At 43.7% G+C, this 5,036-nt stretch overlaps 1 long non-coding RNA gene across 1 annotated transcript; it reads left to right on the top strand.

The window, feature by feature from the left end:
• Window positions 1–376: 376 nt before the first annotated feature.
• On the top strand, window positions 377–4,215 carry LOC121014400 (uncharacterized). The gene is made up of 3 exons (XR_005783195.1): window positions 377–469; window positions 687–805; window positions 4,109–4,215. It is a non-coding gene; the product is annotated as an uncharacterized LOC121014400 (long non-coding RNA).
• Window positions 4,216–5,036: the final 821 nt, after the last annotated feature.

Genomic DNA, 5,036 nt, shown 5'->3' with positions numbered 1-5,036 from the left:
ATCAGACAGCAACAGGTGTTATGAGACGGAATGATATGAAAGAGCACGGTGGGGGTGGGGTAGGGTGGCAAGGAGAGAGGAGTTGCCCTTTATTTTTCCATTCATTCCTTCATTCCTTCACTCATTCTTCAGTGAATATTTCCTAAGCATCAACTATATTGAATAAGCACTCACTAGCAAGCACAGGGCTAGCTCAATATCTAAGATGTGATATTAATAAGGTTGACATATTGAGGTGCCTACATTCATGGAGCTCAATTTTGAGTGGAGGAAACTGAGAAAAGGCTATTTGAGAGCTGTGGCTCCAGGGAGACAATAGAGGGATGTGACAAAGTGAGTGGCTGGCATGAGGGTGGGGGCTGTTTCTGATGTCGTCCTCAGAGTAGACTTCTTGGAAGAGAGCTAACAAATGAAGAGCCCAGGGAAGATGACTCCAGGCAGAGAGAAAAGCAAATGTTAAGGTCCTGAGGTGGGAAAGAAATTGTCGTGTTCCAGATGCAGAAAGGAAGCTGAGTGAAGGGAATAAGTGGAGTTGGTTAAAAAAGGTGGATGGAAAAAAAAAAAAAAGTGGATGGGAGCCAGGCTCATGCAGCACCTTTTGGCCAAGGGAAGGCATTCAATGCTGTTATGCAAGAGATAGCTTAGTGATCGATGTTGGAAAAGACCCCTCTGGCTTCTGTCTGCAGGGCGAGACTGAAAGCAGGACCTTCAGTCAGGAGGCTACTCCCGGCATCCAAGCAAGTGATGGTGGTAGAAAGGTGGAGGTGGAGGTCGAGAGAGGGCAGATCGGAGATCTATTTTGGAGGTAGAACAGGACGCGGCGATGGGTTGTGTGGCGGCTTTGTAATGAGTCAGGCGGGTCAGGCTGGATTTCATTTCTTGGAATTCCCTTCCTTGGATGTTCCTGATTAGGATGTGTCCCCGATGTTTTTGCCTGAAATTACAGGGTGGAAGGGAGACAGAAGCCATTATTGTCTTCTTATGTGCGGATGTTCAGGACAGGTGATTTTGTGGCTCCCACAAGTTGTCGCCTGTGAGGTCCTTCCCTGGCTCCTCCTACACCTGAACAGGTGTGTTTAGCTCTGTGAGGAAGAGCGCGAGCTTCTCCTGCAGGACCGCCGGTCATCAAGGTTGGAGGCACTGAGCACACTGCAGGTTTCTAGTCCCTTCTTCTGGGTTTCAGCCCATTTTTGTGTGTCCCAGCTTGTCTTTGCTTTCCCCCACTTCACGCCCATCCACCCTTTCTGAAGACCCACCCTGCTGTCCTTAAGCTCCAGCATCAGACATGAGGACTGTTTATAGAAATCATCCAACCAGCTCCCACTTAGTATAAAATCAATTCCCTGTAACAAATCCTTGACCATATGTATCTTTGGTGGCTTCACTTCTCTGATTGAGCCCTGTCTGATATGGGGTGAATGGTGGGGCTTGTACACTTTGTGACCTGAAGTACTTGGTAGATGGAAACATCATTACTGAGCCTGGAAACTTGGGAAGAGAAGGAAGAGGTCATGTAGGGAAATTGAGAGTTGGATAGACTAAATTTTAGAAGCTAGTGAAGTAGGATCTGAATGCCATTAGAGTCTAATCTGTACTGCCAGAATATATAGATCAGGACCAGGGAGCCGTTTTTGAGTTGTTTGCATAAGAAAGAGCTTCCCCAAAGTCTGGGATGTCTACAGATGGAACAGGTTGTCTCCAGGGTGGGTTGAACAGCTGACGTGTTGGCCGGAGGTCCGGCAATGGGCAGAGCTACAAAGCTACATACTTGTTTTCAAGTAATCATCTAAAATCTTTTCTTCACTAAAACTTTAAATAGTGGCAAAGGATGTTTTAAAAGTTAATACTTTAATTTTTTTTAAGTTTATTTATCTATTTTGAGACAGAGACAGAGAGAGGGAGAGAGAGAGTAGGGGGATTAGAGAGAGAGGGAGAGAGAGAATCCCAAGGAAGCTCCCCATTCAGCATGGGTTTAAAAGACTTGGTATGAAAAAAGGAATATAAAACATCTCATTCCTATTTGATTTCATGTTGAAATGATCATATATTGCATATACTGGGTTAAGTAAAATATATGATTAAAATTAATTTTACCTGTTCCTTTTGTTTTCTTAATGTGACTACTAAAAAATGTAAAACTACGTTTGTAACTCATGTTGTATTTCTAGGGGACAGCGCTGGGATAGACGTTTGTACCTAGGCCTTTTCCATAGATCCTACTGATCAGGAACTAGATCTGAGCCTTAAGTGCTGTTATTAGGGAGGGGACAGGCAGGGACCTGGGTGTGAGAGGATGGAGAAGTTTTGGTTCATGGATTGGGGGACACCAGGTTAGTCGATTTATGGCCCAACCCCCAAGATTCCTGATTCTGCGCTTGGGTGGAAGTTTTTCTTCCTCTTGGGTGCTGCCCACAGACATTCTCCAACAGGGCATCCTGCATACAGTGGAATGACTCCACACCTAGAGGTCCACCCCGGCCAGAAACTGCACAGAGATCCCACAGATATAGTAATAGATATAAGCAGTAATCACTTAAGGCCAGCTCTGTCAAGGTTCATAGTTACTTTTACAAATACTCTGGAATTTTTGCCCCAAATGGTTGGCATCAGGTAAAAGACCCTGACCCGAAAAACTTACAGTTTTATTTAACATATTATGAGTTTCCTTATCTACACCGTGTCATTTACTATACAATGTATTTGTTATGCAGTGCCATAAATAAGAATCTTTTCAAACAATGGGGCACCTGGGTGGTTTAGTTGATTAAGTGTCCAACTTCAGCTCGGGTCACAATCTCATGGGTCGTGGGTTTGAGCTCCACATCAGGCTCTGTGATGACAGCTCAGAGCCTGGGCTCTCCTTTGTATTCTGTGTCTCCCTCTCTCTCTGCCCCTCCTGTGCTCATGCTCTGTCTCTCCCTGTCTCTCAAAAAATAAAATAAAACATTAAAAAAAATTTTTAAAAAGGTTCTTTCCAACTGAAAGTCATGTCTTATTAGTGGGTTATAAAATCTATCCAGAGGGGATTGTAATCAGCATTTAAGAGGAGACAGAGGTAAAAGAAAAGAAAAGAAATAGCATAGGATGGGATTAGATGGAAAAAAACAGAGTCATGAGGAGATCCATATCTGTGTACTGTTTGAATGTTATATGTAAATTATCTCTGTGAATCCTCACCCAAATTCTTTGAAAGCCACTGTCTTCGACCACCTGTTGACCTCGTGGAAAACATTTGTGCAAACTTTTTTTTTTAATTTTTAAAAAGTGTATTTATTTCGAGAGAGAGAGAGCCAGCAGGGGAGGGGCAGAGACAGAGGGAGAGAGAGAATCCCAAGCAAGCTCCATGCTGTCAGCACAGACCGTGACATGGGTCTTGAACTCACGAACTGTGAGCTGAAGTCAAGAGCTGGGCACTTAAATGACTGAGCCCCTTAGGCGCCCCCATTTATGCCCACTTTATACAGAGTGGGCCAGTGGTCACCAAAGTGGAGAGGACAAGACAGTGGGTTGAAATACTAGGATAAAAGAGTAGTTGTTCTTTCATGTATCAGGAAATCATTCCTTTTTACTGTCGAGAAGCAGTTTATTTATGGACATACCACAATTTGTTTATCCAGTCACCTGTTGATAGACCTTTGTGCTGTTTCCAGCTCTTCACACTGCAAATAAAGTGACTGTGAATATTCACATGCTGTGGCCGTGCACTGAAGAAAAAGTTCTCGGACACTAGACTGAGCAGACATGCAGGGCTGCCTCCGGAGACAGCAGCAGCAGCAACAGTAGGCTGCATGTAGCTTTTATTTTCTATTTTATCAGATATAAGTATTAGAGAGTATCAAAGTATGGAAAGAGAAGACAAATGATCTTAGTGAAAGCGTGCAGGGAGCACATGCAGCTCCGAGGAGTGTCAGGAAGTTACAGCGGGTTTTGGATCTAATGCCCTCTGTGGGATCATAGGGCTCTGTATCTCATAACGCTATTGCGTTCGACAGCCTTGAGCCCAGAACATCGCTGACGTTTCAGCTACTGCCCCATTCACCCTCCAGGGCTCACAATACTGTCTCTAGCAATAACTCCACGTCTCCCCGCTTTTGTCTTTTGGTTGTAGGAACAGGGGTTGCAGAGGAAGGGGTGAGCATCTGGGTATCGACAAAGAACACCTTAGGTGATGTGAAGCAGAGAGACGTCATCATTTTGAAGACTGCAATGGGAAACAAAATCATGACTAATACTATAATAGTAGTAAACCAAGAATGAAGATTGAACGCAGAGAACCAGTTTTTGGGGTTGATTCAATGAGAAAAGTCATTGACAGCATCAATCACTGCTTGTTGGTTTTCCCGTTGAAGCTCTCGTAATTGTTTTTGTAACCTAGTTTTTAGGTTATCAGTGGAGACATTTAGGGGTGAATCGAGTACCCGATTAAGATATCCATGTATTTGATCCCAGGACTTGTTGTATAAAGTGGGGGCTGGGGATAGCATAAGTCTCTAAGGAATTTGAAAGCAAGGTTTTCAGGAACTTGAGGGGCTAGCTAATGTTAAGATAAGGTTACTTTTAGTCTCTAAAAAAACAAAAACATTAAGGAAGTAAGGCAGCCATGAGTTCTTTGAGCAAGGTCACACTCTGCATGTATCAGTGGGCTGCGAGCTATAAGGAGATTTGATTTGTGTTACATTTCATTTGCCTTTGTTTCCCTCATCATTTCTGCCCCCTGAACAACCTTGACCCTTAAATCTTTAAGGCTGTCAAAGGCGGAAGGTCTCATCCTCTTTAACTTCTTCCTGCTGAATAGCGGATGTAGAAATGTCCCTACCTATGGGCCAAGGTTGGCCAGTTGAGAATTTAACAGGAGTTAGGAAAGGCTCAGGCAGCTGTATCTAGACTTGATAATATGAGTGTTCTCTTGAGCCAAAAGGATCATCTGTTGGCTTGAAGTTGTGCCAGTGAAGGAGTCTTGGCATCAGGTGGAGAGACATGGGAAAAAACAGCAAAACCCGATTAAAATAACAAAAAGAAAAAGCTCAAACAAGAGT

Source organism: Herpailurus yagouaroundi, unplaced genomic scaffold, assembly GCF_014898765.1.
Source record: "Herpailurus yagouaroundi ecotype Mexico unplaced genomic scaffold, PumYag 202, whole genome shotgun sequence".
In the NCBI taxonomy this organism is placed as follows: Eukaryota; Metazoa; Chordata; class Mammalia; order Carnivora; family Felidae; genus Herpailurus; species Herpailurus yagouaroundi.
Note: the sequence above shows the minus strand (reverse complement) of the source record. Positions and strands in the feature narration are given on the sequence as shown.